This window comes from Serinus canaria, chromosome 6 (assembly GCF_022539315.1).
Source record: "Serinus canaria isolate serCan28SL12 chromosome 6, serCan2020, whole genome shotgun sequence".
In the NCBI taxonomy this organism is placed as follows: Eukaryota; Metazoa; Chordata; class Aves; order Passeriformes; family Fringillidae; genus Serinus; species Serinus canaria.
The window spans coordinates 31,479,406-31,495,783 of NC_066320.1; the positions used below are offsets into that span (position 1 = coordinate 31,479,406).

General features: G+C 45.3%; 1 protein-coding gene across 4 annotated transcripts in view; it reads right to left on the minus strand.

The window, feature by feature from the left end:
- CHST15 (carbohydrate sulfotransferase 15) overlaps nt 1-16,035 on the minus strand; it is a 45,126-nt gene extending 29,091 nt beyond the window's left edge. For 2 of the 4 annotated variants that reach the window (XM_018910535.3, XM_050976383.1), the window contains exons 1-2: nt 5,115-5,134; nt 4,219-4,356 (exon numbers count right to left, since the gene is read on the minus strand). The gene's annotated coding sequence lies outside the window, so the exon portion shown is untranslated. Of the gene's footprint in view, nt 1-4,218; nt 4,357-5,114; nt 5,135-15,939 lie in introns of those variants that run through there. The other 2 variants (XM_009087111.4, XM_018910536.3) reach the window with 2 other exon arrangements.
- Between the last annotated feature and the right edge of the window lie 343 nt (nt 16,036-16,378).

A 16,378-nucleotide genomic window follows, 5' to 3' on the forward strand; every position in this document is an offset into this window, starting at 1 on the left:
TAAACTTTACTATCTTAACAGAGTCATCTGAATTCTTTTTGTTGTGACTCATATACGGTGCGTTCTCTGTGAGACATGCATTGAAATGGATGGAAAAACGTATCTCATCTGTACATAAGTACCATGTAAGTGCTTTTTCATGAATAGGGCATTTCATCTTTCATCTGGTGCTGAGTGGGTGAAAGGAAACATACACAGCTGCATCCTGAAAAGACAAACTCAGCATTAGAGTCTGTCATTAAAGTTTCTTGTAAATTCAAACAAAAATTACTTAACTCAAACTATTCATTGATGCCAAATCACAACTGAGGCTTTGTTTCAGCACTTTAAAAAAAACCCAACTCTGTTCCAAGCTTAGTAGTAACTTTTCTAAATGTTCAACAACTTTAAATCTTTAAGCAATGACACATCAGATAAACCTCAGGCCATTAACCAAGAAACCACTTTGTTCATTACAAAGTGCAGCAGACTCAGAGCCCAAAGTGGAAAACCCAAGAAAGCTCTAAGTGTTCTCAAGAAATTTCTAATTAGTTATCTCTAAAATATCACCAGATAAAATTCTTGCAGGTAGCTGCTGGCTACACCCAATTAAGCAAAACCTTTTTGATATAATTTCATTATACTGCTCCCAGCTTCCTAGAAAAGTGTTTATTCTGCAGAAGTCAGGCAACATTTACTTCCAAAGTCTTCTGCCACTATTCCAAAGTGTTTCAGCAAAGGCTTGAGCTCCATCACTCACCCCTCTGTAGTCTGTGCATTGTAACTACACAAAAGTGCAATACATCTTTATTAAACAGTTTATAAGATCCCATCATTCTGAAGACATTTCTGCACCTCTGCACCCCTGGCTTTGAGGTGTGTGTGGCTGGCAGAGCACACTCTTGATGTGGAAGCTAAAGCCATTTGATAAAGGATGAAACTCTCACGATCGTCCTCTCCTACCTTCACACCATCACATCTAAAGAACAACACTTCTACCACAAGCTTCAAAGGATCAAATATCAAACATTCAGAGTTCAAATATCTTAACTCATTGATTTCCACAGTGGAGGAGAGAGGATGTGCTGCACTCTGTCACCAGCCTCTCAGAAATGTCACAGCTCTTGGTGCTGTTCTCACAAGGGCAAAATCCAGCCCAGGAATCTTGCAACAGCACAAAGCCCCCAGTTTACAGCAGTCATAACAAAAGGGAAAAATTCCATGCTACATATGGAACCCAGTGAGTAAATATTGCAATATCCAGGACAATAATAAGAAAATCTGTCCCTCAGCCACTGAACCACTGACTCCCTTGCCTGGACTCTCTCTTCCTGCAGGTCTCTCCCGTGCTTGGCATCAGCGTGCTTGTTTTCCACTTGGAAAGAACACAACCACAAATACCTTTTCATGCCTTACACTGCACTTTGCTGGCCTCCAAACTGTAAACAAACAAGATAAAAATCTGAGAATGTTCTTTACTCAATCTCCATGAAAAGAAACCAAGGGGAAAAAGAAATTAGAAAAGCAAACCAAAACCCCAACTCTGCATAATGATGAATGTACCAAGGGAAATTTGGCATGCAGTTCCTCACACCGTGCCTCTTCTGCAACATCTTCTGCAATATAAAGACAACATTTAGCTTAGCAAACTACATGGTCTTTATTTGTGGGCAGAGGAAACCCAAGGCAAATGCTCCAAGAGATTTTTTTTTTCCAATGGATATGTTAATTACTTAACTTCTGTTATTGGGAAACTGTCCCAAACTAACCTGCCACTCTCCCTCTGCTTCAGCTGCACAGGGGTCAAAATTCACTTTTTAAAGGTTTTGAAGTGAGAAATTGAGAAAACAAAGCCCACCCTTGATGGAGCTCTGAGACAGCACAAGTGCCTTATTCAGATCCTTCCTGATCCCTACCTGAGCACCTTTTGGGAGCTACACAGGGATGCCTGGGACCAGGATGCTCCAAGATCTGCTCTGTGGGGCACAGCATCTCCTCAGACAGCCCAGAGTTCCCAAATGCCTGCTCCAGCCAGAAATCTCTCACTGCCATGGAAAAGCCCCGTGTCCCTGGAGGCAGCAGAGCACAAAGGTGACCAGTGGGAGGTAAAATGAGCTTTTATTTCTAAACAGCAGTGCTTGTTGATGTATTTGGCTCCAGACAAATAGATGAGGACACGGAGTTGCTACAGGACTGCAGCTGAAATGGCACCACTGCTTGAAATAAACTCTTTGCTGAGGCAAATCACACAAGGAATCAGAAGTGACACAAATTCCATCAACTGCAGTTGGCAGCCAGATTTTCAAGAACAGATGCATGACTGTTGATGATAACCCAAAAAGCTGTTTCTAGTGCAGAAAGACTGAAACTGTTAACATTATGAAACTGCAAAGAGCTAGAAGCATCTCCAGAATACACCCCACAAAATACTTTGCAGGAACTTGAAAACTCCAACTTAAGCAGAATTGACACATCTAACAAAAAAATCTCCAGCAAAAATGCCTCCCAAGTTCTGAAACACATTTCCATCTTTTAAATTTCTCTGCTGCTGATGGTGTTTACCTGGAGGGAAAGATATGAACCTTTGATTTCATGAGATTGATGTAATAACTTGGTTTAGGCTGTTAATGCATTCAAAGCTCTCAAATATGCAGGAGACTAAGACAGCATCAAGAGCACACAGATACACTTGGAGGGGATATTTTTAATGTAAAATAAATTAGAAACTCCTTAATCTATTTCTGCAGCAAGGACTATACTTGGATAAAAGCTTCCTGGGGTGTCTTAGGCTGGAAGAGATGGCTTCCAAGCCCATTTATTCCTTTAAGCACTGCTGTACAACCTAAATAATAACACTAAGAAAAACCCCTAAAGCCCTGTCAGGTAAGTGAGGACTCAAGCTTCGATGAGCTCATGTCTCAAAAGTGACACCTGGCCACAATGAAACAATGATAAATAAAATATTCATATTATATGCAGATATCTGTAGAGAAAAAGGCTGTATCGGTCAGCAGGAGAGCTCAGCCCAGCTGATGCAGGAAGCTGCAAGAGGAAACACTTCTGCTGGTGCCTCAGATCCAGAGAAATGTGAAAAACAGCTCTATCCTCAGCTGTCCTGTCACTAATGCTCCTGAGTTACTTTTTAGTGGGCTCCAAAGAGAGCTGCATGGCTTTGGGAATAAGGCATTGTAGAAGCTGCCCTGTGCTCAGCTTCCTTAACACTTTCCACCCTCAAAAATGGTGCTTAAAAAGCACAGCAGGTGCCACCACAAGCTGCATCAATCATTGTCTCCTGCAAAGATCACTCCACGCCCATAGCTAAAGGCAGCAAGGGGCAACAAAATGCCAAGAAATGCCACATATTCCATCAGATCTTTGGGAATGTGACTCAGCAGCTGGGCTGGAGCAGTTCTGGGCACTGCAGCCCCTCCACCCTGCTTAATGTCCTCCACAGGAGATGCCCAAAGAGCGAGGCTGGCACACCCCAGCAGCTCTGGCTTGCCCTGGCTCCAACAGCAGCAGCTCCAGGGTGAACTCAGCAGCCTGACCAGAGAATTGTTAAGGCTGGAAAAGACCCTTAGGATCACTGAGTCCAACCATCGACCTCAAGCTGCCACCTTTGATGCCTCAGGTCTGAGCTTTTCTATTTTTCACGTTCTGTGCTGCTTTAGTGTGTGGGTCTGGGTTCATATTATGGGATGGTGAGCTCTGTGCCCAGAGCAGGGAGACAAAACAATTCCTGCTCCAGCTGGGCACCAAGGACAAATGATCCCAATCTCAGCCCAGGAGCACAAACCCCGTGGGCTGGAGAGAGAAAAACAAGCAGGGTGGGAGTGCCTGGGCTAAAGCTGGGCTGGGACAATGAACTGCAAGGTGGGAATGGAGCAGAGCTGATCCCAGGGAGAGACCCCGTGCCCGGCCGGGCATTTTGGGGCCATTTTGGGTCATCTTGGGTGCAGCCCTGGCTGGGCTCTGCTGCTGCCCAAGGTGCATCCATGGAGGAGATCCTTGGAATCAATCCCTGCTTTATTCTTTAGCTCTGTCCAGCCCTCACAAGGCATCACCTCCACCACTGAGCCATGGTCACCACTCCAGCACTGCCACCCAGCTGGGAGAGCCCTCCTGAGCCTGGGGCCACACTGCTTGTTTTGGTTGGGTTTTTTTGCCTCACGAACTGCTGTGGTGGCCTTGCCATGAAAACCTCCAGGCTCTGGCCAAAGAATTGCTCCAGGAGCTCACCTCTGTCCTGCTGTCAAGGGGGAGGTGGCAGCTGGAGTGTGGTGATCCCCTGGTGCATCCCCACCGTGCCTGAGCAGAGCAGAGCTCCAGACCAGAGTCCCCAAGGGAAGGCAGCCAGGGATGGGTTCTCTGGCCCTCCTGGAGAAAAATGAAAGGTTGGATGAGGCTTGGAGCAACCTGGGGTGGTGGAAAGGCTGGAATGAGATGAGTTTTAAAGTCCCTTCCAACCCAAACCACGCTGTGACTTTACAATTTTTCCCTGTGAAAAACCAAGTCCTGCTCCTTTTACAGCAGTTGCTTCACCAGTATGTGAAAAATTAGGCATTCTAGAGCACCATCCTTGGTGCAGGAGAGAAATAAGTCTCACAACTGATCATTTGATTTAATTTGAAGTTTTCCTGCATATTTAAATCCTGGAAAATGCCTTCAGCATCCAAACCATTTATAATCAAAGTAAGTGACTGCAGAAGTTCAGAATAATCTATAAACTCAAAAAATTCCACAGTTCTCCTCGTTAGGTGAAAAAATAAATCACATGCTGATAACACACCTCAGTTTCTTTATTGCATGGCTCATTGGTTTAAATTACACTTTGAGAAGAATAGCAAATCAGAATGAAACCTTACAATTATATGGGCTTCTTTCTTTGCACATGAAAACTTGCATTTGATGTTATTCTTACTATTCCTCCTTCAGGTTACTTATATAGGGCCAACAAAACTGATCTGGACCAGGCAAAATGTTTTATCCCAACATGGAGAATTAAATACAACATGTATTATTTTATCAGTGTTTTAACAGAGATGGTTCTGCCCAAGGTGAAAAGGAATTAAATGAGAAAATGCAGCTGTAGGCATTCAGGCCATACAGGAGCCTCAGAGTGCACTCAAAGGTACCTTGGGGTTGGGTTATGGTCCAGAAAGGGTGTGGAACTCCCAGCATCAATCTCAGAGTGCTTTTCAAGGTGCTGCTCCACCTCTGGGGGACAAAATGACAGAGTTCTGACATGTGTCACCTGTAATATCATTTGGAATAACACGATAGAAGTCCAAGAAAAACCCAGATCTCCTAACTCACCATCCAGAATCCCATTATATGGGATTTGAGGGATTTTGAATGAAATTCAGATGTGTGTCTCACAAGACAGAAAGCCACCAGCAATCCAATTTCTAAATAAACCACCTAAGGCAGGCAGCATGGACTCTGACTTTCCCCCCCAGTAACCACATTAAACAGAATGAATTTCAGCCTTTCATAAGCTCAACAGACACAGAAAGTGAATTTTCCCAGCTTCCCAAGCTGCAATCATGCTCCCCATCCCAGAGCTGGGCCAGAATCTCCCTGCACAACAGTGGCAGGGAGCATTTTTGGGTCCAAAGCTGGCAGATGGCACTTTCAGGAGCAATGGTGCAAGACCTGCAGTAGGAAATGAAACCCTCCCTGTCATAAACAACCCCCAGTTAAGAACTGGAGCCCTCATTAATGTAATTGCTTTCATACGAGGTGCTAAAATTCAAATTTGCTGCATTTAGAAGCCGACACTGTTTCTATTAGTTAAGGAGTGTTCTGCTCACCTCTATTTTTGCTCAAGCACAGAGGGAAAAGGGAGGGGAAAATGTGTCATGTACTCTGCCTCCAGCTAGAGAATGCCAGGCTAGAGTACATTTTTCACCTCAGATGAAAAATGAAGGCAGGTAGCCTTTCAGCACAGCTGCTCCTGAGGACCGAAATGGAAAATTATTTGGAGAGGAACTCTCACATCATTCACTCAGAGCTCTGGATTTACATCCTCCAACCTGCAGGAGATCCACAGAGCGAGTGGGACTCCATCCCAAGCTGAAATCTGAGGGAGGAGACACATTTAAAATGTAAAAAACAAAACTGGAGACACATTTAAAATGTAAAAACAAACTACAGTACTACCACCAGGTGGAAAAAAATCACTAATCATTATCCTTCAGGAAAACACTCAATTTTCAGCCTTTCTGCTTCAAGTCCAGCAAATTAAATTTCCTCTTTTTAATGGTGCTGCCTTTGAGTACAGGCCAAAGAAGGAAAGAGCACAGGGGTTATGTTACCAGGGAGCAGAAAGGGTGTGCTCCTCTCAGTCTGGCATCTCTGGTAAGGGGAGGGAAAGCCCACAGTGGAGCAGGACACACCCAGGACTGGTGAGGAATTGTCACCTCCTCCAGCTCCCTGACACTGGCCATGCCCATCCAAGCCAGGAAATCCAGCTTGGCCTTGGGTACCAAGTGTTTTCCCTCTTTGGGGACACATCCCCACCCCCCTTTGCTCCACTTCTCCTTGAAGCCTTTAACCCCTGAGGATGAGCTGCTCCACTCCAGGAGCAGAGGTTGGTCTCTGATTTCAGAATTATTCCTTTCCCTCTCCACAAAGAATTCCACCTTCTGTATGACTTGAAAACTCCCCCCACTGCTTTTGGCTGAAGATGAATATCTGTGTGAGCCATTGGCTGAGGTGCCTCTAATGATAAATCAGTTCATGAAAATAAAACCATCCTATCTGTAAAATGTGCACTCCCCCTTCTGAAAATGGAGTAAACCTATTAATTACTTTCTTAAAGACTGACTCTCAAAATGGCACTGCTGACATTTAAGGCTCATAAAAAATGCAAGTCTGTTTGATCTGTGAGAAATGAGTTTATATGATCTATTTTAAGATGAAAATATTTATCAAGGAGGACAGTTGCCAGTTAGGAACACAAACAGAAACAAAGCCACTTAAAGTAAGTTGTCCTTTTTTGTTTTAATCTTTTCCATGCCAAGGACATGCTTCTCCCCAGAAGAGTGGTGCACAAAATAAGTGACATCTGGTGGCTTTATGCTGTAATAGAATGAGGCACCTCATTTCAATGCTGTTAACCAACTCAGTTTTTAAATTTACTGCTTCTTAGCAAAGCTTTTCAGATGTTTTATTTATTTATTTTCATGCAGATATTTCTGAGGCCCCTGGGCATCACCATCCCTCTGCCAGGGTGACAAGTGCTGTTATCCAATTAAAGTGGGACTGTCATATCCACATCAGGAAAAACACAACTCCACAAAGGAATTTGGAAGGTACAGGAAAAGAGCACTGAGATTTAGCTGGGCAGCATCAGTAAGAATCACATAGAGCCAGGCTGTAGGAAAAGGCTTTGCAGAATTTTCTGAAGGAAATAATTCACCTGCACCAATTATTCACATGCTCAAAGTAATTAATATCAACTTTGGCCTTTGTGAATTGTCTTTCATTGGATTTTAATTAAACCCAAAAGAAAAAGCTGCATTTTTCATTCTGAGTTTAGCAGCATCCTGGTGGCTACAACTTTTACAAATCTGAAACAGCTTTTCCCCTTTTCATGCTTTATTGATCCTCAGCAATGGCCACATCTAATCCAGCCAAGCCTCCTGCACCTAAACCTGCACTCCAGACATAAAGCAATTACAACTCCCCTTCAAACTCCTCCAGCCAGAAATCCACTTCTCTTTTAGAAAGCCATAAGCCTCTCCTGGATAATTAATAGAAGTACTGTCAGCCAGCCTCAATTAAAATTACAAAACTGCTGGCACTGCAATATCAAGGCTTGCAACACTAATTTCTGCAGTAGTAAGTATTTATGGGGGGGAAAAAATATCTGTAAGCACTATGTAACAGAAATGAGATGAAAGATAAACAGACTCTAAATATTTATCAGCAGAGGAAGTCCAAAAATACAGCAGTAAAAATGGAGCGGATGGCAGCTAAATCCAGACCATGGAGGGTTCCTCGAAGGATGTGCAAGGAGGAACTTCATTTTCAGCTTGACATGGCTAAATCTAATTAATTCCTTCCTCCTATTCAATTGCTGCACAGAAATCCCTGATGCCAAAAGGACAAAGCTAAAAATGTCCCCAAAGCCATGCCCTGCAGCAGTGCAATAAATAAAGAGCTGGACTTTGGGGCTTTTCCATCACTTTTAAGGCCTAAATATCCTTAAGAGGAATGTCCACCTGCATGCTTGGCTTCCCTCAGCACTGAAAGGGGGCTCCACATCTGCAGGATCTCCATAGAAAGGGGCCTCTGGGATAGCACAGCTACTGATGGATTATTTCAAAGGGAAATATTATTTCCTGCTCACATTCCCTCATCCCCACCAGGCATTATCTTCACCCTGAGACCTCCTGGCTGAGCTAAATAACATATGCACAGAAAAGCACAGCTGAATGGCTTTAGCTCCAGCCACTCATCAAGAAGAAAACTTTTAAAGATCCCATTTCAATTTATTTTTTTGAAATGCTGGCATGCTGAAGTCAGCAGGAAAACATTTCAGTGACTTTAATGAAGGCAGAGGTTCATCCAGAGAATTGCTGTTTGGAATGAACACAGGGTTTATGTTATCTCATTTGAAACCTTCCAAGTTTTCTGTTAAATGCAACTTAATGATATTTGCTATCTCGGAATTATTTGCTGTCACAATACAGAAAGGAGAGTATTAAAGTTGTAAAATGTTTAGTGATGATGGATGTTTCACTAACAGGCATGTTTTTAATGCATAAATATTAATTGTCATAAAGTGCCTGTTCATTTTCCAGTTTTTGAAAGCTTTAGCTTGTAGGAATTGTAATAGTCCAAAAAAGATACTGTTGGTATTTACATATTTATCAGCATTTTCAGGGCACGTTTTTAGGGCTTTTCTCTTTTTTTTTTTTTTTTCATTCATTATCCAATGTACCAGCACAGCGAGTCAAAAAAAAAAAAAAAAAAAGGAAAACTGGAGAGATTACTACACTCACTTAATGGGTATCATTACAGGAAAACACTATCAAAACTCAGCAGAGGCTTTTCATGCCCTGTATCACACCAGAATGAGTTAGTGCAACATTCCAGCTCTGGTGCTAAAGCAGGAGAATGCTCAGTCTGTACAGCTGAAGCAGGAATGAGCAGCAGGTGAGTGGAACCATCTGAGAGAGTCCCTGACTCCAGGCAAAAGCTGCTCCCTGACAGGCTCTGGAGGCTTTCCCAGATTTCCCAGCCTTGCCACATTCCTTGGTGAGCACAGGGCTCTGAATCCCTCCAGGACAAATGGAAAACTGTTCCCACTCCCAGGTCCTGGTCCCCCTCACACCACTGATGCCCAAAAGGTGAATCACTCCTGATCCAGCCTAAGGCCAGAGAAATCCATGTGGGATTTCCATGGATGCCAATTTAGATTGCATTTACTCTGCTGTTTATTTTCATTTTGCTGATCTCCTCAGCAACGTTCAAAAATCAACTCTGACAGGTTAAAAACTTCCCTATTTAAAATCACCTGATGTCAGACAATTTTTTATTTCCTTTTTCCTCAGCCAGAGGATCAGCTCAGATTCCACTCTTTCCTCCTGCTCACCTCTCACATCTCATTTCTTGTTTTAAAGATGGTATAAATAGCCTTGCAAAGTAATTCTAATACTCAGTGTCAAGTGCAATAGTGGTTTCATTCTGATTTATCCTTATCTGATCCTCAGGCAAGTTAATCCTGAGGCTGAGAAACTGTTTTCAGAGCTTTATAATTGATGAAACTTTTCATCTGAATTATTTACTTTCCGAACAGCTCCGACGAGTCGCTCAGGGCATAAAGCTGTAGTACTCCATGCTGGAGTGCTCAAGAACATGTTTTTGTCTTCTTAAATTAACAGCCCATCACTGCATCTCGTGCTGCAGTTTCTATTGGCAGTCTTTAACACACAGCAGGGTTTTTATCTGAATTTTTATGGCCTGCAATGGGTGCAGTTACAACCCAGATGTCTCGGTGTTATCCCAGCCCAGAGCTCCAGGGAGACACAAAGCAGGCAGAGGATTCCTGATCCTGAAGGTGTGAAAGTTACAGTGTGAACCAGTGCTCCTTTCCCTGGAATCACCTGGCACAGGCTCCCACCTGATGGACAGGTGCAAAACCTGCTCCTCTCCCACTGCAGCAGCAGCACCCAAAATCCTTTCCAGAGGCAGCCCCAGGAAATGTCCTCAGGCTTCAGCAATGCCAAGGATGAGCTGCACAGCAGCAGCCCTAAAAATGCACTAGGAAGGGGTGGAAGACAAGAGCAGGAGCCCAATCACCAGCCTAACACAGTGAAATACATCTACAAAACGATGAACTTAAAAATTGGAGATTCATTATCCATTTAATTTACTTAACATTACCAATATCTGTTTAACATTATCTAATATCTACAGAGCTGAGCAAAAAAGACAAATTACAACTAAAAAGCAGCCAAAATCAAAGAGGCTGGGAAGGAATATTAGATAAGGTATTTGATGGGCTTGCAAGGAAGTGTTGGTTTTAAGAGCTGCTAAAGGATTTTCAGGAGATGAAGCTCCCCTGTGAGGAGCTGGGCCTGCAGGCAAACCCATCTCATTATGTGATACATTCTCCTAATAAACTATTAAACCATCCTTCTCCACTTCCTCCTATTTCCAGCTTTACACAGACAAACCTCCTGGCTGCCCCAGTCAAAGAGTCCTTTTTCTTTGGATTCATAAATTCTGGCACTCAGACCATTAGATCCATATTTAGGCACAGCAAGGTTGACACCGGGCAAATTATGGGCAAAACCTTGCAGAATCCTGATTTCTGCTCCTTTTTTTTCCCTATTCATTGGGATCTCACTGGCACTCATTGGGTGCCACTTCTAAAGCACTTTAATTAAGTGTTTTTTCTCCACACTGTTCCAAGACCTGAAACTGGGCAAACCATCCAATATTAGAAACTCCCATCCACAGTCTGCACATAAATCTTTATATCCTTTTGCCTTTGTATCTTGTAGAGTTTTTCATTTTTCAAAGCAGTCTTATCTTGTTTCCTCTGTATGACTTTGAACTTTGCATTTTATCTTCTCTCTTGTCTGACCTCAGAGTTCTTCCCAGCTCAAGCTCACCTGTAACTCAATGACTTCTTTGAAAGAAATGACCTTCCCTCTATTCCATGCAATCCTGAGAAGTTACAACTCTAACCTCAACTTGTATCCAAGCCAAACAGCAATAAATGCAAAACCAAAGTAAAATACAACAATACAAAAGCCTTTTTTCACTCTCATCAGTTTTTCTAATTTTATGGTTAGATAGCAGGGTACATTCACCCACACTGAAAATTAAGGTTTTTCTACAGGAAAAAATATCAAAAATATCTCCTCATGAAACTTATTTTTTCCTACTGGAAGGCGTGAAGCAAATGGAAAATGTCAGTTTGAGTATTTTGCTACTTAGATACAGATCTGCACCTTTTACAGTGAGGAACAACCCACCTCAGATACAGATTTGGCCCAAAACCCCATTTATTTATAAAACACTGTTTATCTGAGGAGTAAATGATGGCATAGTAAATTTTAGGAGATTAAGTGTGTATCTGGTGCTGCTTGGTAAATAAACAAATAAAAGCCTGGCTTGTTCCCTTGCCCCTCCATCCCAGCAGTTCTCCAAGGGATGGGTTCATTTCCAAGGAAAGCCATGGCACAGGAGGCAGCAGGTGCCCCCCACCATCCCCCAGCTGCAGGGGCTGTGGCTGCTCTCAGCAAAACAACAGGGGAAGGGTCCCACCCCCAGGAGCTCCAAAAATGGGTCTGGAGTTGAGATGGGCCACCTCAATTTTGGGCAAGGACAGGAGGAAAGCAGCAGCCAGGTCTGGGAAATGAGAGGTTCAGGCAGCTCAGGCTGTTGTGGGAGTTGGGGAAAGGTGGATTTGGGAATGAGAAGAGGCAACAGGCTGGGGCAGAGTGATCAGAGGGATGGAGCATCAGTGCTGTGAGGAAAGGCTGGGAGTGGGGTGTTCAGCCTGGGGAAGAGAAGGTTCCAGAGAGACTTTGGAGCACCTCAAAGGGCTCCAGGAGAGCTGGAGAGAGAGTCTGGACAAGGGATGGAGTGACAGAAGAATAGGAATGGCTTCAAACTGCCAGAGGGCAGGGTTAGATTGGATATTGGGAAGGAATTGTTCCCTGGGAGGGTGGGCAGGCCCTGGCACAGGGTGCCCAGAGCAGCTGGGGCTGCCCCTGGATCCCTGGCAGTGCCCAAGGCCAGGCTGGATGGGTTTGAGGCAACCTGGGACAGTGGAAGGTGTCAGGGTTGGAACTGGATGAGCTCCACATTCCCTTCCCACACCAACCAGTGTGAGACTGTGACCTGGGTGTGCTGCCACCAGAGGGGACAGAGGCAGTGGGACAGAGTGTGCCAAGGCTCCCCCACTCCTGCCCACATCCACCACCTCACCAGGCCTCTCCTCCTCCCCACAGCTCCTTGTCACTGCCTCCAGGACAACATTTCTCCTCCTGTTCCTTCCTGCAAGGCATCACCTGCCTCTCTCCCCTTGGAGGATGCTCCTTAAATCTACAGTTTACAATCCACGTTCAACAGCTGCTGGAAAGCAGGTGGAACACAAATTAATAAATATTCCATGGAAAAGCTACATTAACTGCTTGCCCCTAAAGTGCTGTTTAGAGGCATATCAGGCACAGCTGTGTAATCAAAGGATTACAGTGCTCCCATTGCAAGGCTCTCCACCTCCTAGGGAGCTTCCCTGGCTCCCTGATCCACAAAAACCCAGCCCAGGCACCAGGACAGAATTGTAATCATGGCTTTGAGCCTGGGAAACACGACCCAGCAGGCTGTGGGGACAAACACAACACGTTTTCTGTCAGATACACAGGCAGCCACACAAATTTTTAGGAGAATGGGTCAGCAAAGTTCTAGATCATCTAGAATCTTAGTGAAATTGCAGTGTAAGTGGAGAGATGGGTGCAATTCAGGCTGTTTCTAAACAGGAGCTCACAAGAGGTTACAGATCCCTTCCCCTGAATAGCTGTGCTCAGACTCCAGATCTGACACCTCACTTGGTCAGCAAGCAAAACAGGGCACTTCACTAAAAAACATAAATAAATAAGAAATGCTAATTTGTGGGGGAAAGCAGTGAAAAAAAATAATCTCTTAATGGAAATCCACCATGGTTTTCCACAGCATTTTGGATTCTTCTAGCTGAGCAACATAACTCCAGCCAAGGATTGTGGTGGGAATTTAGAATTCCCCCTCCCTGTGGGAGGTATGGAGGAAACCAGGTGGGTTAAAGGGGAAAATGGGAGTCTAAAACCAGCAGTCAACAAGCCCAGTTGAAATCAGGGTGCATCTTCTGCAAGCCCTCTGAGATGTCTGAAGCAGTGTTCCACATCAGGTAAGTACCCAGGGCAGCACTGAGTGATTTAAGAGCACATCTCATTGGGATTTATGACTGTGGGATGTACTTTAACTGTAGGGGAAATTAGGAGGGAGAGGTATCTGTTTATGTCATGGCTTCTCTTCACCTAAGTGATGCATCTGTGCTGGAAGAGAAGCACAGCTGGGTGTTCCAAGTTCCTAAATCCACGTGTCATTGAGGTGAGATCAGCCCTCTGCTGCCAGCTCACCTCGGGACAAATTCTATCAGCAGCCAGTGGTGACACAACCCTGAGCTACAACACTGACACTTTGCTCTGTGGACATATAAGGAAAAAATCAGTGCAGGAAAAGTAGTTTATAAAAGGAAGGATTCCCTCCCTAGTCAGCAGAGGAATTCCACAAGAAATCCCTGGCAGAATTTGCTGCCACCCCACTTGTTCTTCAACACAAACCAGTGCTTTGAGAGGTGCTTTAGTACCAGCCCATCCTTAAAACTGAGATCACCTGGGCTGCCAACAAAAGTTTTGAGCACTGAAAGCTCATTCTCACAGAGCTCCTGCCACAGGTTGCTTGAAATAATGTTAAAATAGAACAGAAGCAGCACCTTATTTGCATCTCTGTGATTATGCCTACATGAAATCCCTGTTCATGCTGCTGGTGGATTACACACCTTCATCCTTCCCCTCCAACCACATGAAATAATTCAAATATGAGATCTGCTTCACCCCTCTCATTTATATGATTTCCAGATACCTGCTTTTAGTTTAGCAATGAAGATAAAAATCTATTACTGCCTCCCATTGCATTAGTGAAATTAAGTGTTTTGCAATGTAAATCTCCACTGTTTGACCATGTTCCTGTTACAAACCACCAAATAAAACACTCTGAATTTGAGATTAGTCCTCCTCTGACAAAATCTGAACCATAAAACTATTTTCCTATTGATTTCAGAACTGCACGGTGGCTGCAACTCACAGACACAGGATCTAAGTGCTATTAAAAAAAAAAAAGGAAAGAAAGAAGGTAGTTTCACTACTACATCTTCATAGAAGTAGTCTTTCTGCATTCAAATTGATTTTCTTTCTTTTGGCACGTGAAGAGCCAGATGAATCCTTTGACTTAATGCCCAAGAGTGGAACGGCACCAGCAGTAGCAGAGAAGCTCTCAGGGCACGAGACGTGTGACAACATTTTAATCACTGACAAAAAAAGGCTTCAAGGCAGCTACTCTGTTGGTGTTTGCTGGTTTTGAGTGAAGTCCACGGTTTGAGAGTGACTGTATATAAAAAACATATCTATGTCTATAAATAGCCCAGATATAAACATGTATGTATGGTTCCCGTCCATTTGGGGATGTTTTATTGGTGGAAATTTCTCTCTCTGCCAAAGATCAGGCAGTCCCTAGTCAGTATCAAGTGCAGTGCTGTTCAATCAGGTGTTTGTTTATCCAAACGAGCACATACCATTTGCAGTTAAACCTTAAAAATATTTATTTTTCATGAACAGTTCCAGCAAACTTTCAGATTTAATCTGTGATGTGCCCAGCTGGCCACTCTGCTCTTTCTCTTAAGTCTCAAAACACAAAAGAACGTGTTTGTTCTGCAGGAGATGATGATGATGATGGGTTTTTGGTCTGGCTAACAATTCAAGAAGTGAAACCATTCTGATGTCATATGCAAGGAAGTCAGCGTGAAGGGGACTTTAGGACATAGCATGATATAATAAATAAAATTAAATTCAAAAAACAATTAAAATCTGAGAGTTTGGTAGGTGTTTGGATGCATCATCAAAACAATACTCTCACATATCCTATTAACCTACAAATCTGTCTGTGCCTAAGACACCCGGATCCCTGCAGAGTACGGCTGTAGTATTACAATGAAGCAGCAGAGGAAAATTGAAAAAAAAAAAAAGAAGAAGAAGAAGAAAAAGAGAAGCCCATATATGAGACCGCCAAAGTTCAGCTGGTGAATTGTTGCTTAACAGACTCTGACCATAATAACCCGTCACTGAACCTTGCCTGCATTCTCAGCAGCTATGAAGCTATTTTTAACAGCCAACAGCTTGCATTTAAGAAATCCCCCTCTTCACCCAAAAACATTGGCAGCCAGCGGCAGCGTGCCCGCCCGGCTCGTTCCTCGGTGGGATGCGCGGCCGGGATGGAATGGCTCTTTTAGGAGAGCCCCGGACAAGCGTGCGCTGTCCCCAAGCCCCGCGCCAGCCTCGGCTGCGGGCAGTGACAGCACCCGCGGCTCCGGGAGCACGGCCCCGCTCCTGCCGCGGCTCCGGGGATGCCCTGGCAGCGCCCCGGGTGCCGCAGCCCGCGGGGAGCGGGGACAGCCCCGCATCCCCCGAGCCGAGCCGAGCCGAGCCGAGCCCCCGCTGCCCAACTTCCCGCAAAGTCCCGCTGCCTGCAAACTTGGGGAGCCACAGCCTGGGGACCCCCCGCCTTCCCGCCATCCCATTCCATCCTATTCCATCCCGTTCCATCCCATTCCAAGCCGTTCCATCCAGTTCCATGCCGTTCCATCCCGTTCCATGCCGTTCCATCCCATCCCCGCGCTCCTACCTCCGCCGCCTCGGCTCTGCTCTGCCCCGCGCCCGCCGCCTCCGCCGGCTCTGCCCGGGGGAGGGGGGCGGAGGACGAGGAGGAGGAGAGGAGGAGGAGGAGGAGGAGGAGAGGAGGAAGGGGGAGGGAGCAGCCCCGCCGCTCCCCGGCCGCGCTGCGCAGCCCGGGAGGCGGAGTGCAGCGCTGGGCTCTGCCCCGCGGCTCCCCGGGGCGTGGGGGTCCCGCCGGGCACGGGGCTGCGAGGATGGGCTGCGAGCAGAGCGGGGGATGCTCCGTGGAACCCCCCGGGGCGGGATGCGGGGCATCTCCCGGGCATCCCGGCCCCAAGAACCGCCCGCGGCAGCGGCGGGGGACAGATGAGAATCCAGGAGGAGACGGGCCCCTCCTGACCCCTCCGACGGGAATTCGGGCTGTCCCGAATCCCGATGTGACGGCAAAG